The following is a 17,500-nucleotide window of genomic DNA, read 5'->3' as shown; positions in this document are numbered from 1 at the left end:
TCACCATAAAGAAAATCTCCGTTTTGATTTGTTGAAGGGCTTCATAAGTGTTCAGTTTTGTAGTTTTTGGATTTTCATAACTGGTTTACAATTGCGGCATTTTTGGTTTTGCTTCAAGAATTTGATGCTTGTGCCCGGAGTGCAATAAAAGAGTAAGAACTCATGAAACCTGGTCTTGTGTGCTGAGCACGAGTTATCCTAGTTTAGCATTTGTCCTTCAAAGGCCACCGCCAACCTGCCTTTGTAAATTTTGTCTAAAGCGTTTACTGAAGCATCGAAAGTTTAATTTGTATTCCGTGGAAAACTAACTCCTTTTATATTGAGCCAAAATCTACTGGGAACATGGCTATTAAACATCTCCAGCATCTGAAAGGAAAGTGCTCGGGTATATTGGAAGTCTCCATGAAGGGGTTAAATGAAATAGCCTTAATTTTCTATAGATTGAATGCTCGAAATTAAGGTAATTCTTCAGAAGCAATCCGCACTGGATATTAAAATAAACCATCACCTACATGGAAAGAGCATGTGAAAAGCAATATAAAAAGTATAGTCATTATATGAGAGATTGAACGGGGTGGAATTAAATGAGCTTGATAAGTTTTTACCTCGAATTTTTCCTAAGTCGGGAGAGGTGTTTCCTCTACGGTAATGTTTACTTTTAATGAGCCCTCTAACTTACTTTCTTACGCAAACAAAAGCAGTTCCCGTTACTCATTATTGGCTGAGAGGTGTGACAGTTATGACGTCATGGGTTTCATAACCAATTACGAACGACTTTAGTCGAAAACTAAATTTCACTAGCATTTCAGCGGAGTAATAAAGTTAGCTGTCCAGTGTCCACTGGTATCCTTGTTTGAATACTCGAAAAATGAAGCAAAAACCGGCATTTTGTCTTCCTGTAGCTATGGCAGAGGTAGTGGCTGGCCCTTCTGGCATTAATTTTGACAGACCTTCGATTTCCTACAGATTGTTTTCAGTGCAATGTGGGTTACTACAGTGAATTTTATCATTATTTGTCTAGTGGTGGTGGTAAAGAACTTGTGATTGAATATGCTCAGACATAATTTAATTCTTCAGCCAAAAAAAACGAGTGTTGTGGAGCTATTTGTCGGATCGACTACAACAGGAACGCCTTTGGGTGTGATTCCTCTGTAGTGACGAAAGGACGTCTGCGTAAGCGATGCGACACCCAAATCTATCTGCCACGGTAAGTAGCCTTACTGTAAACCCTGTGGGTAGCGCGCGCAGCGCAACACTACCTCTTGCCGTACATGCCGTGCTTGCCAAGAATCTTTAAATTTGCGGATAAGGCGCGAAGCGCCGTTCCGCTACGGCATTACTGTATTTGCATTTGTATTTCAACATCAATGAGTATACTTTGTGGTATGGCCATATTAATTGCACTTAAGGTTACGCGTTGTGATCAAGCGTGTGATATGTTCCTCTCGTATGTATAATTTTTATTCACTAAACTTGACGTGAAGGGAAAGAGATTCAACTTTACTGCAATTAAAATCAAAGGTATTAGAATAACCTTATTTTAATTAATTTTCCTATTTACACTCCTGACCTAATGTAACAGAGGAAGGATTATTAGGGATGTGGCAAATATTTTCTCTTCAAATTAGTGACTAATTCAGTTAAAACCCAATATATCAGCCGCCTTGTGTTTTAACCAAATATCGAAACCGTTAAAATTTCAGAAAGATCTATGAAAGATTTAGTAATTAAGTTTGTGAAAATGTTAATTTAGATTGTAATATTACACTGACTAGACTTTGAAAAGTCATAGTAATTTAAGTTTTGCTCAAACTAGACTAAACTACTTTGAAAAGTCATCTTGAAGCCTTTTTGGTTGGGTATTCGTATGAAACTTAATGCTGTTCTTAATTACTTTTTTTCTAAATTGTACTGGTGGCTAATTTAGAATATTTTCTTTATAGGTAATGCATTGCCAGTGACATAACTACGTTCGCAGTTATAGTAATTTCAACGGGACCAAGAAAGACCTACTGGACTACTTACGATGATTAACTTTGTTGAATAATATCGTGGCTTCAATAGCTTGTAAGTATATTAGTCCTTCAATAAATAACAAATATATACTTGGGCATTTATTGTTCCTTTATGGTAAGGTGTTTAAAAATTTTGATTTAATAAAGTTAAGCTTAATCGCGCTTTATTGAATTAATCATGAAAGGTTTCAGAATTGACATGAATGAAGAATCTTTGTATGCCTGACAAATGGCATAACTTACGACGGGGCTCGAACGTTTAGAGCCAGTAATCTTAAGCTAAGAAGTTGTGTATTAGTAACTTAGTTACAGCACACTACAAATATGACGATAATGTATGTAGATCAAAACTTTGTTATTCAGAAATGCTTCTAAGGAGTGCATCTAAGAAAATTGGCTCTGAAAATCAGAAAATATGTAATTTGTTAAATATATATATAAAAAAGCTGTAAGAATATCTTCCCAAACATAACTAGCTCCTGCTATAATTGTAGTAATTGAAAGGGAATTATTTGGTGATTACTATTTTGCAGGACTCGAAGAGTAAGAACAGAGTAAGCTTTGGTATTATCCTTAAAGTACACTTATCAATTTGGCCTGTTTAGTAGTCATTGGCATACGTGGCAATTTTATATCAGCATAGTAGCTATAGTAGATTCGCATCAACCATGCATACGTCTAGGCCAGTCCCTTACGACGCTTCTGATTGGATGTTAAGCCAATCACAGGGCTGGAAACTCAGAGAAGGTTCACATAGGCAGGATGTACTATGTTCCATCTCTCCTGTGGGACAGGACTTTCAAAAGTATCCCTCAGGAGAGGTGGAACATATATCCTGCCTCTAAGAACTCGAGAGACTGACTTTAGTTTCCAGCCCTGTGATTGGCTTAACAGCCAATCAGGAGCGTCATAAGGGACTGGCTTAGACATAACATGCACGGTTGATGTGAATCTACTATAGTAACTGCCGTTTATGACTACAAAGGAAGTATTTTGTATCGAGCTCAGTTTTTATGCAAAAGGAATGTCATTCTCGTATAATGTAAATTTCTGCTGATGAATTTTGGAGCAATTTTGCGCTCAAAATTTTCTGGTATTTGGATGTGTAGGGCACGATTTATTAATGACTGAGATTTTGGCAATTCTGTTAATTTAGTTTCTTGGTATATTTAGGATAATCAGACTTTATAGAGAAGTTCCAAAAACAATGACTATGAATTAACTATGAACGACAGTAAGTACATTTCGGCATTGCACGTATTGTACATAACTTCTATACTTTAAGATGTTAGTGAAAATAATCTTGACTGAAAATGCATTTAAGTGCATCGCGTATTTAAATTCAACTCAGATCCCAATTTTGAGCATACGTTGTAATTAAAGTTATAATTAGCGTAGAACTCAAGGAGGCAAGATTTAACAGCCTTGGTGGAACTTGTCTAGTACTTACCAATGTGATATTAAGCATAGAGAATTTCACCACCGGGGTTCAATTAACCAATGTTGGCCTACTGAACTGGTGGTATTTATAGTGGTTGCAAAAATTAAGGTGCTGTGGAGCAATAGAACACGGTCACGAAAGTGCTTATGGCTGAAATGATCTGAAAAATTGCCGAGAGCTTTGCGCAAGTAAAAATTAAAGTTCTTGAAGGTTAAACAACTTTTAAGGTTGAACAAAACGAGTCTTGTATTCATTAAAAAAAAAAAAAGGCTCGCTCAAACTGGCAATTGCTATCTACCTGAAGATGGAGTTAGGTCAAAGTTTTTTCTCAATCTAACCCAGATCTGAGGAACTTTCATAGTAATTGATATCTAACAAGGTACTAGTAAAACAATCTGAAAGCATCCTGGAATTAAAAGCAGAGGTATTTAAGTATTCCTGGGACTCTTATACACATGTTCATTTCGAAGCAGCATAAATGACAAATATTCGGTAAGTGAAAGTCTTTAGTTTAGATTTTGGTGAGAAAAATGGCTAATAACCTGGAGAATTTGCGTGCCCAAAATATTTTATTTGCTTTTTTTTCCGGCGTTCATGCCATGTTTTTTATTTTCATTTCAGATTCAACGTTGGAGCGTATTCGAGGCGGGCGTACCTTGTGGAAGAGGACCGGTTAGAAGTTTGGAGCTCGAGACAATCTTGGAATGATTAAAAGGCCATTGGTTCATTCATAGGCCAGCGTGGGATCTTAATCGTTGGTCGTGGCGTAAGCGCAATTTCTTTGAAGTACCTGAAGTCCCATAGTCCCAGTGCAGGTAACATAATCGTGTAGTTGGAAAGGAATTATTGAAAGCAGTTCTGAAATGTAATTTCTTCATAATGTAATTAGTGCTACTTAGGAATCTAATTAAATCATAAGTTACTCTTATAATAGTGATCCCATGGGTGTTGCATAATCACATTCGACTTATGCTACTTTGAATCTTTTAGGAAGATTGTTACCAAACAACTGTAAGATGGTTGTAACTCAACGGTCGTGCTCTTATCAACAGACCTTACTTCACTATCTACTTGTATGGATGAACAGTCTCTCCTGCTCCACGAGCGAGGTGTAATTGTAATGTTATTCAGGAGGACTTCGAGTAATCTAGACTTCAGTGCAGGTAATAGCATCAGTTAGCTTTCTTGCCAGATCTAAAAGTTTCCCTTTTAGAAAAAGGAAAAGGTTTAATCGTACATTGATTGCGGGGAAATAAACTAAAGGTTCCCAAAGGCTACAATGAAAACCTGAATTGACATTTTAAGAAAATTTCGTAATCGTAGATTATAACAAATTTAAGTCATTACGTAGTAAATATGAATCTCTGGTTATTCAAATTCCAAAAGTTCCAAAACCTTAACCTGGGAACCTTCCAGCTCTTTCTAGGATGTTGTACAATGGGCTAGAACATTTCAATAAGATGAGCTCTTGGAAGACCTTTTGAGATTGTGAAAGCACACCAGACTGACTCCCATGACCCCCTTCCTCTAGTATGAAATATGTCTGCAACTCAATATAGAAGGCATCAAGACAATATATTTCAAGGGCGCGTCCTGTGGTAGAGAACCAGTTAGAAGTGAGGTGTTCGAGGCAGTCTCGTCATAGTAAATGGACGATGTGGATGATGATTCTGATTCAATGACTAGCGAAAGATCTTGATCGGTGTTTGCGGCTTAAATGTAGTCTTTCAGGGGTACACCGAAGTCACCTTGGTCTCAATACAGGTAATATAATTTTGTAAGTTGCTTTGTAAAAAAAATAAAATAAAAACAGGTTGCAATTTTAACCTAATGTTATTGACACTTCAAAAATTTAGCATTCTTACTTGCGCATATCATCGTATGGGTGTTGTATATAAGACTGATGTGACTTGAGATCTTGTAGGACGATTGTTACCGAAAAACTCGATGGTGATGTAACTGAACGGACGTGGTCGATTGGTGGGTCTTGTTCCACAGGAATCATGTTGTATCAACAGTTTCTTGCTCAAAGGACGGAGTATGTTAGTGGTGTCATTAAGGAGGACTTGAGTAACCCTAGCTTCAAAATAAGAATGACAATAGTAAGGCTTTTGATTGTCAGCTGTACATATTTTATAGTGTACATATTTTTTTAGTAAGTTTTATTTTATGCACAGATTTTGTCTTGAAAAACCTAAGCTGAAACTATTTTTGGTTTGTTAGTTGATTTAAAATTTGTTTAAAGTTATAGCGGTAGATTTTAAGTGGTAAGTTTTGCCTTAATTTCAAGTTTTGCAACTTCAATAAAATAACCTCAAAATTTTCATTTAAGCAAACGATCTCGTTTCTAGGCTGACGCACAATTGGCTACGTATATTTCGATCAACAAAAGAGTACCTGGAAGAGGCTAAAATTGTAGTTCATCTATGTTTTTCCCACCGGATGAAGCCTGTCAAAAATTCCACATGGGAACCATGTAGATCAAATATATTTGATGCAGGTAATAATTCTTTTATGTTATATTGTAAGTGCATTTAAATTCACGTTTTCTCCACTGGGATGGCTTCTGACTTACGAACTTATTTTGTGCAAAGGACATTAAGGTCAATGAGGCATAAAGACAAAAAAAGGAGATTAGTTGTTATATTCGCTGGTATATTTTTCCTGATGTCATAATTCGATTAAATTTTCCTGTGATTAAGTTTTAGGCTGAATTTCCGTTGTGCCGATTACTGAAGCTCTCCACAAATGTACCATATAATTTTAAGTATGGGAGGAATATTGTTTGTACTCTATCTCTAGGAATGGCCAGCAATCTTCAGTATCCTTGTTGAAAGGGCAGACAAAGTTTTTGTGTGCTCTGTTAAAGTTTTGAGATATCCGGTGATCAACTCGTCGCCCATCGACTGTGTCGTGTACAAAAGGTTTTTCAGAAGCTTGACTAAACCCATTGGTAACCTGCCTTTCGGCGCTGGGACCTTGTCGGGTGTTTGAAAATGTGCTGGGTTACTCTAGCCTCACGTTTTTCCATCTTATTTAGTAGTTTTAGAACTTGAGTTCCATAGAACTTAACCAGTGTTTGTGCTCGGGTGCCAGTGCGTGAAATTGGACGTGAGTGCTGGTGTTGGGTGTACAATTTTTTAGCTAGCCGAATCTTTCGCATGCTCCTCTTTGATTGGAGTAAAGTTGGTATTGGAAGATTAAGATTTCTGCTTATTTGTTACCTGTTTACGAAGGTAAATTTATAACTTGTACAAGAGTCAAAATTTAAAGTATTATTTTGGTCCACTTTTCTTTAGCTTGTAATATGTAACTTTTCACTAATCTTCCTTCTCACTTGTAATCTTGAAACTGGCATAAACTGGCATGAAAGGATAACTTGATATATTTTGTATATATGTTAAAGCAGTAATGCTGAGCTTTTTCAAATTGGTTGAATTTGTTTTCTGCCGAGGTGTAGTTATCTGGTAGATTTTGTTTCAACCTCATAAGAGAACTTTGTTTCAACCTCTTCAGAGAACTTTGTTTCAACCTCATTAGAGAACTTTGTTTCAACCTCATCAGAGAACTTTGAGAGGGGTTCCCACAGTTTTGATTTTTGTTTAAATGCTCAATTGTGAGCGCTTTCGAGTCTAAATTAAAAATCCTCTCCAATGAAGGGAGGAGAGAGTGAGGTAGAATCATTTTCTGTGGTGGTAGTTAAAATCGAGCTAACTTGTCTCTTCCTGCAGCAGGTGAGATAAGTGGAATTAACCTAGTCAGGCTTTGAGGATGAAGTCATTTTATCACTTAAAAGTGGTTGTTTATAATCTGAAAAGTGGTTGTTTATAATCAGACAAGGCAAAAAGTTTTGTTTCATGACGCAAGACCCTGTTGTTGAGAGTACTACTAGTTACGCTAGCGAAAGTTCTTCATTCCATGACAAAACAGCGTAAGGCTGTTAACCTTAACGAGAATAGCAACGATTAAGCACAAATTCTGTATGTTCTCTTAATTATATGAAAGCTACCTGAGTTTTTTAATACCAGTCAGTTATTCTAATGAAAAAATGGGTGTATTATGACCAGTGACTGGCGTGGAAACCAGGATTTCTGATTATTTAAAAGTAGATTTTGCTCTTGAGTATAAGGAATTGTTTCACGACTATTGCAAATCTTTTTTTTTTCCTTAGCTGTTTTTAGTGGAAATATTGTGCAATTTTCCATTAACGATAATTCTAATGATTCTATAAAGGTTACAACGTTCTCGTTAGCCTGACCAACAGATAACCACTTGCTTGTATCGCAAACCACCTTATACCAAGATTGAGGTTTGAATTTTTCCAGCTTTGGATCATGTAAAAGATGATTGATAAAATGAGTACACTTTTATAAAATAGGGTATGATAGATAAATTATGGTTTATTTATTTTTGTACGATAAATTATGGTTTATCAGTTAATGTTTGTGATAAAGTATAAATTTCATAATTGACAATTTTGAGAGATTAGTGTAAATATAGATATAACTAATACTGTGCTGTCTTGAAAAGAATTCATTGTATTATTATTTGCATTTTTATATCTTAAGAACTTTAATCTTGTGTATTTCATAATTTGGTAATTACAAGGGTAGGGATTTAATTCATTCAGTTCCATGTTCATATCTACTGAACTTTCATAGTCTGATAAACATACTCGAAATTTCTTATTTCTAGGATGAGTTTATTTGATTATATGTACTTTTACTTGCAATCTGTCTCTATCAACAGGTAATGTGTGTATCAACAGGCAACTTCAGGATGGAGTTTAAGCGTAAGATGGAGCATCAGGCACCTTCGAAATGGAGTTGTGCGAATTGTTGATGCGTTCATTTAAACGCGCGCCTTCAATCTGATGAAAACCACATAAGTCGGTACGAAGAGGAAGGGTTTCTAGCGTGTACATTATTTGGCGGTAGGCTCTACGATTGGAGGATATAGCAGCAGCGGATATTAAATGAAACTAAACACTACCCTCATTTACTTACAATGATTTCCTATCTACGTCGATTTCTAAGTCTGCTGCGTAGAGTATTTTAGAAAACAAGAGCATCTTTGAAAATGGGAAATGGAGATGAACGTCGAAGAGGATACTTGAAGAAAAAGTCGCCATAATCTGAGAAAAAAAAGTCGATATAGATGTGGAAATCTACGATTATGGGAAGCCATTACAATATGAAGGAGCTTTATAATGCTAAAGCATGAGTGGAGGTTAATAAAATCGGCGTGGTTGGAAAGTTAAAGAAAGTGGAAGCATATAATTTTCGAATTTAAAATAAGGTATATAATGTTTGAATTGAAAAAGTTCATTCTAGTTTGTGTGTATATTCATACACCTTTCAGAAAATTTAACCCCAACCGCAAGGAAGGAATAAAAACCATTTATTCTGGCTTTTATTTTCTCTAGATTCATAATTTGTATCCTAATTTTAAATTTTCTCCTAATTTTTCTGAACTAAAATAAGAAATTAGTCAAATTTCTCTTCTACCTACCTTTCTCTTCAATTACGTTGGTCTGGTATCTTGGTACCCATTTCGTGCTTAAGTTTTTACTTCTGTGCATCAGAGTACCCAGTATATCTTTTGTAGCAAGTTTTACTATCGTCATCAAGTCTCCTTGCCTAATACGCGACGATCTGCTGCTTAACACTATTGTCGCCTTCCAGACGACTTTAACCTTTAAGCAAAGTCTTCTCTCCACTGCGAGGTCTAAGCATAATCAGTGGTGTCTCCTCTCAGTCTTCACCGAAATGTTTCTTAGCATATACGAAATTATTCCTCTTAATAATCTCCGCGCATGATGAACTCAGCGTCAGGCTAAATCATTCTCTTACAGATATTAACCAAATTGTTGAAAATTTTAACAAACAGGCAAGTGTTCTCTTAAGATACTATAGTTATTTAACGTAAACTTAAATTTTTCCCGCAAATATAAGATTTATGCTTTATTTTCACAGCAAAAGTAGCTAAATAATAGTTGTCTTTAGACGCCAAAAAATGCATTGCATAAATCAAAGCAAAGTTACAATCAACAGCAATTAAGTTTACATATATTAAAAAATCCTTGAACAATTTTTCAGGCGACTTGCCAGCTATTACTTCCAAGTAGACGAGGTAAAATCACAATTATCAAAGATTATTACTTCTCCGAGCTTCGCAAAATTTACCTTCGCAAAATTTACCTTCGCAAAATTTACCGTTTTTAAAACTTATAAGCTTCAAAGTACAAACTGCAAGCACAAACTACAAAATTAAAAAACTGACTGACTCTAAAGTGAAACTTGTCAAAACATAGACTTATCCCTGTAACCTCAGCTGAGTAATCTAATCAAAATTTACAACTTAAAAAAGTAATTACCTTTCCCCACAATTTACATATTCTTTACGAATTAACGAATTAAAAGTCCATAAATTCACACCACAACTATGATAATTCGTTGCTTCATGTGATAATCTTAGATCTACTTTAAGTCGGAGAAACTCTAATAAAATAAGTGTTTCAAAATAAGCGCACTTACATTCTGCTTCATTTCTGGCGACTTTATTCTCCGGCATCTGCATATTTGTAGATCTCCATGTATAGCTCTCACCTACGGAAACTAAAATTTCTTATCATTTTCTGCAACTCATTCTCCTCTTGGCGACTTCTTCTCTTCGTCGACTCTTCTTAGTGACTTCACTTTATCTACATATTTATAGATCTGTTCTACGGCAACTTAATTTTCTTAATTTCATCTTCGTAGATCTCCTGTGACGAATTAATATTTAATTTAACCGACTTACGCGGGGACATCATCATTTAAACTTCGAAACCTGCAAACTACTCCGTTACGCCGATTTTTCTTAATCTTTTTCCACAATTCTCGTCCTCAACTCTATTTCTTCGGTATCTTTATAACACTAAACCTTTTAAATCTCTCTACGTCGACCAACTCTACGACTATTACTTAAGTGCTTGAAATCAAATTTTATCTTCCATTACGCCGGTTGTGTTCCCCCATTCATCCAACAACCGTCTTTGTCTTGCTGTTGCTATATATACTCCAATTATAGAGCTAAAACCAAATAGATACGCTAGAAACACTTCCTTGCCGTACAGAGACACTGGTTTCCATCAGAAATGAAGGTGCGTTAACACCAGCAGCTCCCACTCACGTTTTAAGTAACTTCCTTTCGAAGGTGCCTGATCAATTTCACTCCTAAATTCCTTCTTGAAGTTGCCTGCCGATAGAGAAATATAGGATGTCAAAGTACATATAAACTAATGACATCTTACGAGAAAGAATTAAAGAACATAGATTCAAGGTACCAAATTATGAACATAGAACTAAAAGAAATCCTACGATAAAGATTTAATGAACATAAGCCTCAAGGCATCAAATTATGAACTTAACTAAAAATAAATTTCAAAACAGTACCCATACGAACTAAATCCCTAACCATTGAAATACCAAGATAGGAAATTTATATCTTGGCACTATAGATATTTAACAAAACTCCTGCATATTTACACTCGAATCTCTGAATTGGTTATACCTAAACTAAAATTATCAAAATTAATTTTATACTTTATCAAAAAATTATAACTAATTATCATACCCATTATTTTTTTTTTTTTTTACATTATCCAGTTCAGAAAATAAATAAAAATCTCCATCTTAGAATAATAAGGTTTGCAAGACAAGCAAATGGTTATCTGTTGGTCTGGTTAACGAGAACGTTGTAACTTCTATAGAATAACTCCTCATGAACGAAAAACCACAATTTCCCCACACAAATAAAAATCTGAATATTGGATATTTGCAATAGTGTACCTCCATTAGAAAATTTACAGTACTCTTGAAACCATTCACTAGACTGAGCAAAATCGACTAATTTAAAATAACCAGAAAACCTGATGCATTACACTGGTTTTCAAGTCCTAATACACTAATCTGCTCCATAGAACAGGTAATTGAAGATTAAGACTTGCTTTATGAAAAAAAAAAACTGCTTTTTGGATGATAAACGACAAACTTAAGTGTGAAACGGACTTCATCCTCAAAGCCTGACACACTAAATTCAACTTTTATCCCTGCTGCAGGAAGAAAAAGGTGAGCTCGATTTTAATTACCACCACAGAACATGATTCCGCCTTCCAGTCTCTTCCCGATTCATTGCCCAATAGTTTTCAATTTTGACGACAGCACTCGCACTTAAGCTTTTAATCAAGAATCAAAACTCGGGAAAACTTCTCAAAGTTCCCTAATAAAGCTGGAACGACATTACCAGACGACTGTACACCTTTGCAGAAAAATCTATTCGCAACCAATTTCAAAAAGCCCAGAACTGCTTTAGCCATAGATACAAAATAAACTAAGTCTACTTTCATGCCAGTTTATATAACTTAGAAGATTTCAAGGCAAGATATTCCTCAGAGTAGAATGACAGGGAGGATATAGTGAAGTTACATAATACTTTTATTTTGACCCTTGTGCAGATAAATTTACCCTTTGACAAGTAACATAAGTAGAGATCTTAAACCTCTTAATACAAACTTTACTCCAATCAAAGATGAGCGTGTAAAACATTCAACTAGCTCAAACCTTTGTTTGTGCTCGTTTGTTTGTATGGTGTTTTACGTTGCATGGAGCCATTGGTTATTCAGCAACGGGATCAAATCATTGTACACTCAGCACCGGGCCCCATGTCTCAATTTCGCACATTGGCGCCCGAGCACACGCACTGGATTAGTTCCATGGTACCTAAGTTTTCAAACTACTAATAAGAGGAACAAACCCGAGGTTAAGAGTAAGCCAGCACAGGTTTAACTACTCGACAGGTCCGTGCATCAAAAAGCTTGTTGCCAATGGGTTTAGCCTAACTCCTGAAAACCTTTTGACATGACATTGTCGATGGGTGTCCAAGTTGATCACCGGATTCCTCAAGTAAAGCTTAACTGAGCACGAAATACATTGTCTGCCATCTCCAAAGGGATACTGGGGATTGTTGGCCATTCCTTAAGTGCAGGACACAATAGTCCTCCCATACCATGGATTTTTTTTTATTTTTTGCTTCGGTAATCTACAAAAGTTGAAATTCAGCCTAAGACTAATCACAAGAAAATTTGGCCTAATTATGACATCAGGAGGAATACAGACTAGCGAATGTACCTATTAATCTGTCTTAATGGCTCCTTAACCAAATTGTCCTGAGTGCAAATTAAGTCCGTAAGTCTGAAGCTATCCCAGTGGAGAAAATGCCAGTTTAAACGCACTTGCAGTGTAATGATACATGAAAGCATTGATACATAAAATCATATATTACCTGCATCAAATATATTTGATCTCCTTGCCTTCTATGTGGAAATATTGACATACTTCATCCGAAGGGGAAAAAAACAGACGAGCTTCCACAAGCGCTTTTTTTTTTTTTTTTTTTTTTTTTTTTTTAATTAGATCTAGCCCATTGTACCTCATCCTAGAAACGAGATCAAATGCTTAAAGAAACTCCGAGGTTAATAAAGTTATGAAGTTGCACATCTCTTGAAATTAGAGCAAAAATTTCAAGTTACCTATTTCCGCTATGATAGACTTTAAACAATTCTAAATTTAACAAAGTAAAAATGGTTTAATTTCAGACCAAGACAAAATCAGTGCATCAAATAAGCCTATAGAAAATTATTTACAGCTAACAATCAAGACCTTAACTATTGCAGTTTTTAACTAAGTTTGGGTTACTAGTCCACTCCGTCCTTTGAGGAAGAAACACTGTTGATACAGAATAATGCCCGTAGAGCAAGAGTCTATGCAACTAAGGATTCTAGATTCTTAAAGTATCAATAACTCAAGCTTTAAATTTCAACTTTTACTATTTTACTTGTCAATTGCAGAATTATAATACCTGTACTGAGACCAAGATGACTTCGGGTACTCCTGAAAGAAGTTACATTTACGCCACGACCAGCGACCAAGATCTTACGCTAGTCTTTGAATCAGAATCATCATCCACATCATCCATTTACTATGACGAGACTGCCTCGAACACCTCACTTCTAACCAGTCCCCTACCACAGGATACTCCTGTTAAATATATTATCATCATGTCATCTGCGTGGCATCGAGGTCAAATTTTTCATGGGGGCCAGCCAGATGTGCTTTCAGAATCTAAAAATTCTTCCACGAGCTCTTATTGAAATGTTCTAGCCCATTATACACCATCCTGAAAAGAGATTGGAGGTTTTTATATTAAGTTTTCGGAACATTTAAAATTTTAATAATAATATTTATGATTCAAAGACAAATATGTTATGATAGACAAATACAAAAATATCCAAGGAAATTTTCCATTCTTGTTTCCACTGTAGGCCTTTGGTAACCTTAAAAAGTGTTTATACAAAAAATCAGGGCACGATAAAACTGTGCTAATTCAAGATTACTCATAGTCCTCCTAAGTAAAATCAAATTACACCCAATTCGTGGCAAGAGAAACTGTTCATCCATACTGGACACTAATGAATCAAGATCTGTTGATAAGAGCATGACCGCAGAGTTAATACCATCGTCCAGTTCGTTGGTGAAAATCGTCCTACAAGATTAAGAGTATCATCACCCATATGATTACGATTACAGGGGGGCAACTCATGATTCATAAATATTCCTAGCAGTACTAATGACAATTTAAGAGATGAAAATGTTGACTTGCTTTCACTCAATTTTTTCACACTATTTACAGGATTATATTACCTGTACCGAGACTAAAAGGGCTTTAGGTGGTTCAAGAAATTTAATTCACGCCACTAACATCGAATAAACTCCGATGTTGAAATCTAATGTAGTCCAAGAAAAACATGGCATGAATTCCAGGTAAAGTAATTTTTTCTCACAAAAATCTAAAATCATTTGTAGACTTGCCGAATATCTGATTCTTTATGGTGCTTCAAAACCAGCATCTGTCCTCGAGTCCCAAGAAAAGGCCTGTCCACACGAGCGGGCCTGATCGGCGTGCTCCGGGGTTGACGGGCAAATTCTGGCGGACTTTCCCGTGAATGTTGTCCACACGGGTGAGGCGATGGAGAGGTGGGCGTGCCCGACGATGCCAGTAGTGTGTTCAATGCAGTACGATAAACATGGTGCCTACCGCAAAGAAGATACTATGTAGCATGATAATTGTTTTCTTTTGGATGAAAAAAAAAATGAGAATATGGTGCAAATAATGGCTTGGTAAAAGAAATGTATATGGTTAATGTACGTCTGCCAGGGTCGAAGCTCAAGACATCGGGCACCACCACAGTGATTTTGCTACTAGACCCATCGGGCAATTTGACGGTTTGCCCGTCAAGTGTGCCCGATAGAGGGGAGGTCCGCCGATCAGGCCCGGTCGTGTGGACAGGCCTTTAAATACCCCAGATTTTAATTCCAGGATGCTTTAGATTGTTACTAGTACCTTGTTAGTTATCAATTATGCGAGTTTCTCAGATCTGTGCGGTGCTAAATAGCTTAACTGTGTCAAAACCTTAGGGAAGTTTGATTTTGAAAAAACTTTACCTTGATATGAATATCAGGTACATAGCAATTGCCAGTTTGAGCAATATATCAAGAAATTGCCTTGAACTTTAAAGAACTAATTTTTTACTTGTGCAGGACTCTGGCAAATTTTCGAACATTTCAACCATGAACGTCTGCGTGACCGTGTTAGATGGGTCCACGGTTCCACATCACCTTAAAGTTATTTTCGCAACCACTATAAATTCCAGAAATTCGCCGTAGTCCAACATTGGCCAATTAAAATCCGGTGGTGCGATTCTCTATGCTTAATATCACATTGGTTAGTACTATTAAAATTCGACCAAGGAAGTTTAATCTAACCACTTCCTTGGTCAAATTAACCTCCTAGAGTTCTACGCTAGTTATCCTTTTAATTACAACCCAAGCTCAAAACTGGGATCTGAGCTTTGAATTAAAATACGCGATGCACTTAAAATGCATTTTTGGTAAAAATTATTTTCACTAACGTCATAAGGTAAAAGTAGTGTGTACAGTACGTGCAATACAGAAATTACTTACTGTCGTTTATGGTTAGTTCATAGACAAGTGTTTTTGGAACTTCTCGGCTAAGTCTGATTATCCTAAATATATAAAAAAAAACTAAATGAACAGAACACTGCCAAAAGCTTAGAGTGTATTAATAAAACGTGCACTACGTACCCAAATACTATCACATTCTAAACGCCAAATTACACCAATATTCATTTTCAGACATCTACATTCGAAAATAAAATTCCTTTCGCATAAAAACGGAGCTCAAGACTTTGGAAACCGTGTACTTTGTAGTCCATAAATGGCGCTTACTAGCTACTGTGCTGATATATACGAATGCCACGTTTGCCAATGACTACACAATACCAGGCTAAATTAAGTTACTTTTAGGATAATACCAAAATTTTACTGTTCTTAATCTGTTCTCCAAGTACTGCAGAATAGTAATGAGCAGTTAATTCCCTTGCAATTACTACGGTTAATCCAGGTGCTAGTTACGTATAAGATACTATTACAGCTGCCAAGTTTTATATTGCATTTGCCATATATTTTCCTAATTTTAGATTTACAGAGCCAATGGTCTTAAGAAGCACGTCTGAATAGCCTAAGTTCTTGTCGACAAACAGTGTCATACTTAGGTGTGCTGTAACTATTAGGAGTTAACATACACAATTTCTTAACTTTAGGTTACTGGCTCTAAACTTTAGAGCCCCGACTAAGTAATACCATTTGTCAGGCATCAAGTAGTATTCTGCATCTTTCATATCTAGTGTGAAACCTTTCATGCTCAATTTAATAGCGTGATTAAGTCAACTTCAGCTAAGTCATTTTTAAACACCGTACCATAAAGGACCAAAAAATGCTCAAATATATATTTGTTATTTATTGAATACCTAAATACAAAGTTTCTTATAAGATGAAGAAGCCACGATACAACGATATTGGTCAAGAAAGTTAATCACCGTAAGTTGTCCAGCAAGTAGTTTTCTTTGTCCCGTTGAGATTATCATAAAGGCGAACGTAGAATAAAGATTTCTTGTCATTGGCAATGCATTACCTATAAAGAAAATATTCTAAATTAGCTAACAGTTCAATTAGAAACAAGCCATTACTAACAGCATTTAAAGTTTTTATACGAATAACCAACTAACAAGGCTCCAAGATCATTGATAAAATTTTAATTGCAGACTTTCCATAGTAGTTTAGTCTATAGTCGTATTAAAATTAAATCAATATTTTCACTAATCTTGAATAGATCTTAATGAAATTTTAATCGGCTTCGAAATTTAGTTAAAACACTAAGAAGGCTGTTATGTTAAGTTTTAACCAAATTTATCACTAGTTTGCCGAGACGTGATTACGACATCCCTACAGTCATTCCTTAATTACATTATACCACAAGAGCAAATAGGGAAAAAACTAATTTTTATGAATTACTGCAAATTTTAAAAAATTCTCCCTTAAAGTACCCGAAGCATCATGGTATTACTTTAAGTATTGTATTTTTGCAATTAGACCACATCACGCGTAACCTAAAGTAATTTATTTGGCTTATACCACAGAATATACTATAGTCGATTCATTTAAGGTAGATTCTTGCGCCTGCGAGACGTTTGTTTGGCGGCCTCTGATTGGCTGGTACCGGGAGGTAGGCCGCTCGCTCATTGTGTCATATTTTCGTCTGTGACTTAGAAAACATGCAGTATGTTTATATTTCTTCATTTATCTCACGTTTTCCAAAAGATAATAAAGTTTTGGTCATACCAAAGGATTCGGTATTAATTGTACAACTAAATAACCTTTTCCTGTAACCAATTAGATAAAACACAAAGGAATTACAACGAGTAAAAGTGAAGAGAAAAAATTTCAATCTTTACACCTGTTTTTATTTATCATCGGATTTTTAATAAGTCATACGATCAAGATGAATTAAAACTTGTATTTTCATACAATAAAAAATTCCCCTTCGGTTAAGCATATATGAAAATATATTAATTCCGAGGTAGAGC

The 17,500-nt window shown here is 35.7% G+C and overlaps 2 long non-coding RNA genes across 2 annotated transcripts; both read left to right on the top strand.

Moving 5' to 3' along the window:
- The first annotated feature begins 1,868 nt into the window (after positions 1–1,868).
- LOC135221456 (uncharacterized) lies at positions 1,869–4,613 on the top strand. The gene is made up of 3 exons (XR_010315969.1): positions 1,869–2,067; positions 4,078–4,271; positions 4,447–4,613. It is a non-coding gene; the product is annotated as an uncharacterized LOC135221456 (long non-coding RNA).
- Positions 4,614–5,388: 775 nt separating this feature from the next.
- LOC135221455 (uncharacterized) lies at positions 5,389–9,391 on the top strand. The gene is made up of 3 exons (XR_010315968.1): positions 5,389–5,558; positions 5,808–5,956; positions 8,206–9,391. It is a non-coding gene; the product is annotated as an uncharacterized LOC135221455 (long non-coding RNA).
- The last annotated feature ends 8,109 nt before the right edge of the window (positions 9,392–17,500 follow it).

This window comes from Macrobrachium nipponense, chromosome 2 (assembly GCF_015104395.2).
Source record: "Macrobrachium nipponense isolate FS-2020 chromosome 2, ASM1510439v2, whole genome shotgun sequence".
Lineage (NCBI taxonomy): Eukaryota > Metazoa > Arthropoda > Malacostraca > Decapoda > Palaemonidae > Macrobrachium > Macrobrachium nipponense.
Note: the sequence above shows the minus strand (reverse complement) of the source record. Positions and strands in the feature narration are given on the sequence as shown.